At 37.7% G+C, this 11,737-nt stretch overlaps 1 long non-coding RNA gene and 1 other non-coding gene across 2 annotated transcripts; both read right to left on the bottom strand.

The window, feature by feature from the left end:
- Positions 1-1,236: 1,236 nt before the first annotated feature.
- LOC122003227 lies at positions 1,237-1,342 on the bottom strand. Its single transcript, XR_006117881.1, has one exon. It is a non-coding gene; the product is annotated as a small nucleolar RNA R71 (small nucleolar RNA).
- Positions 1,343-11,200: 9,858 nt separating this feature from the next.
- LOC122000078 lies at positions 11,201-11,533 on the bottom strand. The gene is made up of 3 exons (XR_006116927.1): positions 11,520-11,533; positions 11,359-11,432; positions 11,201-11,259 (listed from the first exon to the last, which is right to left on the bottom strand). It is a non-coding gene; the product is annotated as an uncharacterized LOC122000078 (long non-coding RNA).
- Between the last annotated feature and the right edge of the window lie 204 nt (positions 11,534-11,737).

Below are 11,737 nucleotides of genomic sequence, written 5' to 3'. Positions count from 1 at the left end.
AGAAATATTCAAGAGAGTAGGATGGATCTTGTGATTAGTTTCTTGTATCTTGATAGATTAATAAGTTGTGGGCTTCTATGTTGTTATCCGAGGAAGGTATAGTAATAGGTGCGCTTCTGTGTAAGGACAATGTAGGTTCACGTCTAATTGATCATATTTAGATACATTTCTCAGTCCTTAGCCGGTTATCTATTGCAAGAGAGAACCGGCAACTTTCTACAAGTGTTTGGCAATTGAGGGATAAGAATTGGTGAACCATTTACATTCAAGAAATCTTACAAAGAAATCGAAACTCCTAGAATCTCCCTTTATCATAACCTAAAACACTAAACTCTTGTTTGTTGATCTTTAATATTAGATTTGTTTACCTTCACTTTGCATTTGAAACAATTGTATAGCTGTTTAGCTAATTCACATTGAGACATTTCTAGTGCTTATTCCAGTCCCTGTGGATATGATAATCTTTTATATTACTTGCGACATTTCCGTACACTTGTGGAGCGTAACAAGTTTTTGGCGTCGTTGTCGGGGACTGCGCTATAACATTAGGAATTATCAATTGGGTTAGACTAAACATAACATTTATTTTCCTTTCATATTACATAGTTGTAACTAATCATTAGATTTCTGTTTTTACTTTCTTGTATAACTTTTACTTCTTGTTAATTCTTTTTGTACAAATTCAATTCTGCATTTTTGATTCTTTTATTTTTTTCTTTTTTTGTTGAATTGTCATTTGCTATCTTGTTCTTGTGTATGCGAAGATCTAACTTTGCAGGGGAATTCTTTCCTTTTGACCCTGAGATTGACAGAACTTTCCATAAAAGAAGAATTATGCAAAGGCAAATTGAAGAACATGAACATTTGAACATGGCAAATAGACTACTCAAGGATTATGCAGCACCTTATGCAAGAGGTTTTCGATCTAGTATTTGAAGACCTTCAGTGGAAGCTAATAACTTTGAGATCAAACCCGCAATTATATCTATGGTGCAGCAGAACCAATTTGGTGGAGGACCTCATGAAGACCCCAATCAACACTTAGAGGTCTTTTATGAAATATGTGGTACCATGAAAATGAATGGAGTTCCTTCAGAAGCAGATTATTATTTGGGTTTTCTTTAAGAGATAGGGCAAAGCAATGGCTGAATTCTTTGGCCCCTAATAGCATCACCACTTGGGAGCAGTGTGAGCAACAGTTTCTTGATAAATTCTATCCACCAAGCAAAACAGCTCATATGAGGAATTTAATTGCAAGCTTCAAGCAAACTGACTCAGAATCTATTTTTGAAGCATGGGATAGATATAATAGTATGCTCAGACAATGCCCACATCATGGGTTGGAAAGATGGTTAGTGTTGCACACTTTTTATAATGGTATCAACTATCATACCAAAGTGTCCCTTGATTCAGCTGCTGGAGGGGCACTTATGAATAAAAGTTTAGATGAAGCTGAAGAAATTATTGACAGTGTAGCACAAAATCATCATCAATGGGCAAATGAAAGAAGTGGTGGCTATTCTTCTGTAAACCCAACAATTAAAGCATCAGGGATGTTTGATGTAGATGCAGTCACTCTTTTGTCTGCAAAATTGGACGCTCTTACAAAGAAATTTGAGAATATGGGGACTAGTGCTAATATGGTCAATGCTATTAGTACATCTTGTGAAGTATGTGGGAGTTCAGAGCACTCAAATGACTCATGTCCATTGAGAGCTATCACTGCACAAATCAATCAACTGGAACAATGTGATGCAATCATGAGTTATAATCAAAGGCAGAACAACCCATACTCAAATACTTATAACCCTGAATGGAAGAGCCATCCCAATTTTTCTTACAGAAATAATCAAGATCAAGGACCATCTATGGGGGTAAGACCAAATTTTCAAGCTGGGCAACAAAATTTTCAACATCTATCTTCTCAAGGCTTACCAAAGTCAAATATTGAAAAGATGCTTAAAGAAATTATCTCAAGTCAGAATGAAATGAAGCAAGATTTAGCAAAGCTCATTCAGAGAATGGATAATTATGAAAAGCATCAAAAGATCCAGGATAGTCAAATTGCCCAACTAGCTTCCTCATCATCCAGAGCACCAGGACAACTTCCAGGAAAACTTGATGTGAATCCTATGGAGCATTGCAATAGAATTGAGCTTAGGAACGGACGGACCTTGGGAGACTCCCAAGTGACTGCTCGAAAAGGGATAAAAAAAGAAGAAGAGCTCTCTCCTCTTATACCAAATCATATTCAAGCTAATGAGGAGAGTACCAATGAGGTTGAAGAGACTCTTCTACTGAACCATCAGAGCAAAGTTGTCCCTTTTCCTCAGAGACTTACAATGCTCAAGAAAGATAAAGAATTTGGCAAGTTTTTAGAAAAAGTTAAGGAAATTTGTGTAGAGGTACCTCTTATTGATGTTATTCTTCATATGCCTAGATTTGCCAAATTCCTGAAGGATCTCATGTCAAACAAGAGAAGAAGAGGAGAGGTTGAGACCATTGTGCTTAGTGAGGAATGTAGTGCTATTTTGGAGAAGAACACTTCCCCAAAACTAAAGAACCCAGGGAGCTTTTATATTCCTTGCAACATAGGAAAAGAATTTTTTGAAAAAGCTTTTTGTGATTTGGGGGCAAGTGTTAGCCTCATTCCCTATTCAATTTGTAATAAATTAGGTCTCAAAAACATTAAATTTACTACTATGGCACTTCAACTTGCCGATCATTCCTGTAGGTACCCTTTGGGTATTATAGAAGATGTGTCAGTAGAGGTGGATGGGAATGTTATTCCCACAGATTTTGTCGTGTTGGACATGGAAGAGGACCCCAGGATTCCTATCATATTAGGAAGACCTTTCCTTGCTACAGCTGGAGCTATAATTGATGTCAAAAATCATAAGCTTTCTTTGGTAATTGGTAAGGAAAGGTTGGAATATGATTTATCTAATATCTCTAACCATGTCTCGTCTCTTTTAAATGCTTGTAGCAGGACAAGCATTTATAAACTTGAGGAATGAAATTTCCATCCTCATGGAAGGCCACCAAACGAAGGAGACAATGTGGTGGAAGATGTTGGGAGAAGATCTCCCAACAAAAATGAAAAGTATATCTGTCCTCTAAGGGCGAGGAAAAGAAGTGAATGATCAAGTTTGGTCGAGCTAAAGACCTTAAACAAGCACTTCTTGGGAGGCAACCCAAGGGTTCTTTTAGTTAGTTTTGATTTGTATTTTAATTTCCTTTAGTTTGATGCATTCTTTTGATTTTGTTTTCAGGTTAGGTGCAAAACAGAGCCCGGCCGTATGCTATACACGGCCAGGCAAAGGTTGCGGAGAAGGGAAGTGCTTGGGTCGTGTCATCCAGACACGGCCGTGTAGGATCTCCCGAGGAGAAAAAGGTCTAGGCCGTGTCCCAAACACGGCCGTGCAAAGAATTCCGAGAATAAAGATGGAGAGGCCGTGTCCCAGACACGACCGTGCGAAGAATCCAGAGAAGGAAGAGGGGGAGGCCGTGTGGATCTGCACGGCCCGTGTAGGAGAGTTATTAAAGTCTTCTTTCTACCTTACACGGCCAGATCTTGGCCGTGTTCCGCACACCCCCTACTCTCCAAAACATCTCTTTCTCTCCCAATCTCTTAAAAACTCCTCTCTAATCTCTCAAGATCTCTTAGATTCGGATTCTCCTCCTCTCTAAGACTTGGACTTTTTGTTCTCCTAACCTAAGATCTTTGCTCTTTGAAGTTTTGTTCTTTGAGTTCCATTTTTCCAACCCTAGATAATTCTTCCCCTATCTAAACTCATCAAGATGTCCAACATTTTGAAGAAACTTCGCAAAGGAGGTGGTGGATCCAGTGGAGACAAAGAGAAGGAGCCATCAAGGGACAAAGGAAAACAACCAGTGAAGGGCAAAGGCAAAAGGACTTCACGCAACGAAGGTAATGACAATGAATTCAATATTGTGTTTAGAAATGATGATCAAGTAACTAGATTTGCAATTCTTGTCAATAGAAAGATAGTGTGTACTAGATATATGGACCCAACTGTTCTTGATATGCTTGGAATTAAGGAAGATGTAGATTTGATGATTGGGTTTTTGGATTGGAGTGATATTATGTACACACATTTGCCTACATATCCTCATCTTGTTTTGGAATTTTTAAGTTCATTGGATGTCCATTTTACTAATGAAGATGATTATTTTGGAAAAATCTCATTTAGACTAATGAATCAAGAATTTCTATGGGCATTTAGTAACTTTAATTCTTGTTTTGGATTAACCACCGGTAGCCCTCGTAGGTTTGATCCAAGGTTTAATTGGAATCATTTTTGGAATGCAATAACTGGGTTAGATCAACCTTATGAGCCTTCAAGAGCTAAGGTCTCCCATATGCAAAGCCCCATCTTTAGGTATCTACATAGAGTCATGAGTAAAACTATTTTTGGTAGGGTTGAGAGTGATGGGGTGGTTAAAAAGATAGATCTTTATGCTTTATGGGCTATGCTTTATAAGGTTGAATTTGATTCTGGTTTTCATTTTGTTCAAACCTTATTAAGATCTGCTAGGGCATCATCTGGATCAATTGTTTTTGGTGGTTTGATTACCCGAATAGCTTATAATTTAAATCTTGATGTTGATGGGTTGGAAATAATTCATGGTAATGACATGATTGACATTGATGCATGTCTTGCTATGAAAATGATCGTTCGGGATGAGAATGGTTTCACGTTTCCTAGGAGGAGTGGTTCTCCTTTACCCCTTCCTTTTCCTGAACGAACTACTATTCGTAACTCGGCTAATTGGGTAATTTCTGAGTTAGATTTTGAGGATAACCCTTCTATACCTGGAGACACTGAGCCACATCATGAGCCCTCGTCATCTGGACACCCGCAGCCTTCTAGTTTTATGGAGCCTGCTAGGCTTTCTTTTGCATATGGCACGGGATCTTCTAGGTTTGATTTTTCAGATTTTCGTACGTCTCTAGAATCACTTCATGAGAAGCAAGATGCCCAACGAAAAATGTTGGAGGGGCGCTTCTCTTTATCTGATGATCAGTTTAGGGAGGTACAAAATCATTTTCAGTTTACGAGGAATTTTCAAGGTCAAGTGGCTGAGTTTGTGCAAGATTATGATACTGATCAGGCTAGGATGAGAGATTTTATGCAGAGCATGATGCTTACTAGCCAACAAGTAGATGCTTTATATGAGTATCATAGATCCTTGGGTGAGATTCCAGGTTTTCCTAGTTTTCCTATTGGCCAACCACGTCGTAGACCTCCTTTCCCTCGTCCTCCTCCACCATATTGATTTCATCGGGGCGATGAAAAGTTTAAGTCTGGGGGGGTGTCATGTACTGTTTAGTTTGGTTTTCAGTTTTTAGTTTTTGTTAGTTTTTCATGTTGGTTCTTATTTTCATTGCTTCTTGCTTTATTTTGCTTGTTTTTGAAATAATCATGGCAAAAAAATTTTTTTGAGAACATCAAATCTTCACTTATATACTTTCTTGGATTCAAGTGAAATGTTAGCACGATTATTGTCTTGATTCATGATGTTCGAATGATGCTAGTAGTAAACTTTGTGTAGTTCTTTTTTCTATCTTGAGAAGCATTAATAAGCTAAAAATCTTATGGTGATGAGTTTTAGTTTTGGTTCAACCTTAAGGATTTTATCTTCACTACACTTGTGCTTGATGCTTGAATAGTTGATGTTATTGAAATAGTCATGATTCATCTTGTTTGCTTAGTACTTGGTTTCCATGGTGATTTCTCAACTTTCATTTTGGTTACTGGATGAGGCTCAAATCATTAAAGCTCATTTGGAAAAATCAAAATATCCCAACATGTGTGCTAAAAGTACATTTGTGAATAAGTTTTACACAATGCAAACACTTATAAAAAAAAAATAAGGGATATAAAAAACAGTTGTCATGAGTGGAATCTAGCAAGTCACCCCTTTGAGACCGAGTTAGGTTACTGGGGAAATGACTGCTTAGCTTCCCTTGAGATTGAGCACACCTTTGAGATCTTGGGTTAGTTGAGAAATATGAACCAAGTGAATGGTGAGTAAGTGCCTATCACTAGTTACTTGTCTTTCACTGGAAACACTAGGAATTCAAATTTGATGACGACTTGACTAGGACATGGATTGAAACTTGAAGGGTGTTGAGTTACTTTTACACTGTGCACAAGATTCTTATGCTTGAACTATACTTTACTTGTTTCCATGATCACGCTTGTTAATGAAACTTTTTGATAGAGTTAGGAAAGTGCACTAGGTTTTATGAATGTGTTGTAGAACATATGAATTTAGATGACATTTTGCTTGAGGACAAGCAAAGGTTTAAGTCTGGGGGTGTGATGTGCGTAGATTATATACTCTTTTATGCATGTTTTTACGCACATTTACATACTTTGAGCATGCTTGATCTATGCACTTTTATACTTCCAGCTTTCCTTTTAGCATATTTACTCTTTTGGTTCGGAGATCTGCTTTTTGTGCATTTTCTGTACACAGGAGTCGAAATTGGTGAAGATTATGCATCCTCGGGCAAGCTTGGAAGGAATTGAAGGGAGAGAGCATCAGGCCGTGTACCACACATGGCCGTGTAGTTTTAACAGGAAGGGAAGAGGACATGGCCGTGTGAATCTCACACGACTGTGTCTTGATTTGAAGAAATTAAAGCAGATGCCTTAGATGGACGTGTAGATCTACATGGCCGTGTGAGGTTTCTAGAGGCCAAGCAGGTGGTGGCCGTGTGCACCGCACGGCCGTGTAGCATTTCCAGAGAACAGAAGGGTCCTGGCCGTGTGAGTCACATGGCCGTGCAACTTTGGCAGAGAAGGAACTGGACATGGCCCTGTGAATCTCACACGGCCGTGTCATGGGGCCGTGTGGCGCCCGATTTCCTCCTCTATTTAAACCCTCCTTCATGAATTGAAAGGGGATCTCTCCCCCTTTGGGAGAAGGCAAGATTTGGTGGTATCCTCCCATTCTTGGGAGGATTTCTGGGCGATTCGAGGGGAGTTCTTGATGATTTCGACTCCAGAGCGAGGATTCTTCGTAGATAAGTTTTCTCTTCCCCCCTTTTCTTGGTTTCTTGGATTGGGGATTTAAGAAATGCTTGTAATCTTTATTTCTTCGAGTATTCTTCCTCGATTCATGGAGTAGATCTTGTATTCTAGGATTAAGGGAGTATTTGTATGATGGATTGATGTAATCTCTTATGGATTTGCCAATTTCTTGTTTCAATGACATTGTCTTGCTTGTATCAATTAGATCTTGAATGATTAATGGTGATTTATGCTTAATTCTCATTCTTGATTGATTGTTTGGATTTCTTGTGGACTTTGTAAAGATAAACTCTCACTCGATCATCCGAGGGATCCACGTGACAGGTGCAAGCCCGTGTAAGGACGTTTGAGAGATAATCTTGAAGAGGAAATAGGAATATTCAAGAGAGTAGGATGGATCTTGTGATTAGTTTCTTGTATCTTGATAGACTAATAAGTTGTGGGCTTCTATGTTGATATCCGAGGAAGGCATAGTAATAGGTGCGCTTCTGTGTAAGGACAACGTAGGTTCACGTCTAATTGATCATATTTAGATACATTTCTTAGTCCTTAGCCGGTTATCTATTGCAAGAGAGAACCGGCAACTTTCTACAAGTGTTTGGCAATTGAGGGATAAGAATTGGTGAACCATTTACATTCAAGAAATCTTACAAAGAAATCGAAACTCCTAGAATCTCCCTTTATCATAACCCAAAACACTAAACTCTTGTTTGTTGATCTTTAATATTAGATTTGTTTACCTTCACTTTGCATTTGAATCAATTGGATAGTTGTTTAGCTAATTCGCATTCAGACATATCTAGTGCTTATTCTAGTCCCTGTGGATACGATAATCTTTTATATTACTTGCGACATTTCCGTACACTTGCGGAGCGTAACAATATCTCATATTAGAGGGTTTGACCTTTTATCGGTATTTATCGAGGGACATATATAGGATGATTATGAGGGTAGTGGAGATATCTTTTGATGGGTAGAGTCTTAGCCAGCAGGTTGGGTGACCCATTGACTTTGGATTGACATTCTTTTACTGTGGATATTTGATTATCGGAAAGGAAGAGATGATGAGATTTGGCAAACCTTTTTGGATACGTATAGTATGTTGGTAGTGGGGGTTGATGGTTGGATGCTTTCCTTTGACTCTATCTTTGTTTAGGAGACTATCTGGTATGATTTAGTGATGTTGAGGATGATTGGAGATTGGGAGATCAGGTGTGGTGATAGGTGATCTTTTTATTATTTATTAGTGGATATTTGAATTGATGATCTATGATTTGGTGTTTGATGATTGATAGTGACATGGAGTATTGTATGTCTGTGATATTTAAGGATTTGTTGATTTATAGTTGGTGATTAGATTACAGACTTGTTGTTGGAGATCTTACGTTTGAGTGAGCCTGTTGTCCTTGGTGTTGCCATTTGGGCATACAGTGCCCTAGATGTTTATGTTGACTGGATGTATTGGGTATTCGTAGGGTGGTTGGATCAATTTTCATTGTCTTCATTGATGATGTTGTGATATATTCCCGATCCGAGGTGGATCACGTACACCAGCTTCGCATAGTTCTAGAGATGTTTCGACGGGAACATCTATATGTGAAATTTAGTAGTACGTATTGTAATTGTCTTCTATGAGATATCTGGGACACGTTATCTTTAGTAGAGGGATATTAGAGGATTCACCGGAGATAGAGGCTGTTACCAATTAGGAGTAGTCACAAGTTATACAGGAGACATGTAGTTTCCTTGTTTTGGCTCGATATTACTGGAGATTTGGTTGAGGGTTTTCTCTCGTATTGTTTTGTTGTTGATTGGACGGATGCTTACGAGATCAGTTTTAGGAGTAGGACTAAAAGTTATTAACTATACCGTCTTAGTATTACTTTCTAGTGTAGACGGATATGTACTCTACACAGATGTATCGTACCTGGGTATTGGTGCAATTTCGATATAGTATGAGCAGAGTAGTCTCATGCCAATATACCGAATTCTTGGATAATGAGAATGAAATTCTTTATTTTCATGGGAGATTATGTATGTTTCTGAGTCACTTCTTATCCGGGAGGAGTTACTATAGGGAACACCTTGATCTGGATTTATGGTACATCCGGGTGACACTCGATGTTTGGAGATTTGAAGCATTCTTATTGGTGGAACGATATGAAGAAAGATATCGCGGATTTTGTAGCTCGATGTCTAGCATGTCAGCGAGAGAAGGCTGAACATTAGAGTTTAGAAGGATGGTCTCCGTTGATTTGGATATTAGAATGGAGTTGGGAGCAGGTTTTGATGGGTTTTGTTTTGGGATTATTCACGACATGGAGAGGATATGATGCTTTGATTAATCATTGTTGGGTGACGATGTTGCTCCCGAGTTATCGATTTGTAGGACGGATTCTTTGGATTGAGTAGCAAGATTATACTGTAGAGAGATTACCGGACCTTATGGTATATCTCTGAGTGTTGTATTGGATGGAGATCAGCGATTCCACCTCATGGTTTTGATTACGGTTACAGCAGATTTTGGATTAGGTGCTTTACTTTAGTATAGATTTTCACCCTCAGACTGATGGATAGTTTGAGTACCCTCACTACAAGAAAAAAGCCTAACAACAACGGTTTTTCACCGTTGTCGTAGCCTATTTGGAACTGTTGTTAAAGGCTGTGTTGTTAAAAGGGGTGCCCAAAGACAACAGTTTTTAACCGTTGTCTTTGAAGGCAAAGACAACATTTTTACAACAGTGAAAAATTGTTGTCTTTTCCTTCAAAGACAACAGTTTTTCACCGTTGTCTTTGAGCGTCTACCTTTAATAACAGGGTCTTCAACAACAGTTTTAAACTATCTACGACAACGGTGAAAAACCGTTGTCTTTTTTAGATAAAAAATAAAAAAAATTAATACATAATTTTCCAATATTATAAATCATTCAAAATACTAAATTTCAAAATAAAATTTAATATACAATTTTCTAACATTCAAAAATAATATCTATAACATTCTGAAAAAATTTCATAAGCAACCAACAAAATTTCATAAGCAATCAACAAAATGATAACACTATTAAAACAAAGGTAGAACAATATAACACAAGATTTTCTACTTAGATGTCGGTGAAGAGGAGGGATTGCAGCTCCTAGTGCTCCTTAATTTGTTAAAGTCTCTTCATTTTTTTAGTTTGTCGGCATTCTTCCCAATACTCATGAGGACACCTATTCGAATAAAGATATATATTACAAATTAGCAACTAAACTGTACGTGTGATTCTAATTGCATTGCATAAATGTTACATAACCATAAAAACCATTTGATATAATCATCTAATAGAAGTGCAAAAAGCGTTATCTACGTAACATAAATCGTAACCTCTTGAAACAATATGGTGGCTCTTAAATTTCTTATTAAATAGAATTTTCATTCTATGTCACTGCATACAAAGCTTCTATTATAAATCATGCAAACATTATTTTTCCCAGTGATCAAGCAGCATTAATTCTTAAAGGTACAATCTAATGCAAACGTTCCCACACAAGTCCAAGAATGTGACACGGAGCAGGGAACAAAATAACTCATAATGTGACACAAGTCCAAGAGTTTACATGCTCAAACCAAAAGGGCAAAATAATATTTTTTTTGCATATTATTCAGAATTAATCCAAAAAAAATCCAATATCATTGAATATTAATTATGAGTACCTGACAAAAAAAGTAATAACTTAGTTAACACACAATGAGATGGAAGAGGAAGAACTGTGAATTCCTTTTTATCTAGATTTTGATTAGCTACTAATTTATAACTATTTCAACACAATAGGAACAGCTCTTGCCTTATCAATCAGCAACCAATTCATCTCTATACATGAATTACATGTCTAGTTGCAATCAATACAGGAGCATAATGAGAGGTAGAATTAACTCCAAAATTCAAACAAAAATAGATGAGTTGAGAAGAACTTTGCTAAAAATATTTTGCGATCACTGTTACATCTTACAAGTAAATCCTACACAAAAAATAAACCTGAGTAACTTGGGTAAAGTACCTAGCCTAAGGATGAAAAGAATACACTCCGCTACTTTCTTTAAGGTGAAAGCATAAATGGAAAATGTGCAAGTGAACATACAAGATCAAAATGATTACCAAGAGACGTTGTCTTTCCCCCTCCATTAACACCAAAAATCATAATCACTGCAGGTTTTCTGGTTGCACATGGAAATCAAAGGCTTTGCAATTGAGTACAGCTTGGACGAAAGACCAATTGGATAAAAATACATGAAGAATAATTCAAAGTCTAGAACCTAAATCCCAGCTGAAGCTCTGTCTTACTGCCCTTGCTTGTCAACAACTGGAGCACGCTCGTCTTCAAAGCCTCCTAGATATTTGTTAATGAGCATTAACTTAGGCAGTTACTGAAGGGGAAAAACCTACAAGGAAGATGCTGAAGAAAGAAAAAGTTCACCTTTATCTCACTTCTATACTTCAGCTTCCCCACTAGTATATCTTCCCGAAGGCTGTCCACGATCTTGAACGAAATTTTCGGGCCAAAATCAGACAGTAAAAGTCCCTACAAGAAAAATTCGAATGAAAATCAAAGTCAACTCTTCCCACTGCATGATCATCCTTTTTTTAGCCACCTCTTCGAGCTCATCCAGAACTCGGTCAGTGTCGGCGAGGTTC

The sequence above is a fragment of the Zingiber officinale genome, chromosome 7A (genome assembly GCF_018446385.1).
Source record: "Zingiber officinale cultivar Zhangliang chromosome 7A, Zo_v1.1, whole genome shotgun sequence".
NCBI lineage: Eukaryota > Viridiplantae > Streptophyta > Magnoliopsida > Zingiberales > Zingiberaceae > Zingiber > Zingiber officinale.
The sequence above is the reverse complement of the archived record's forward strand: the minus strand, read 5'-3'. Positions and strand labels throughout refer to the sequence as shown.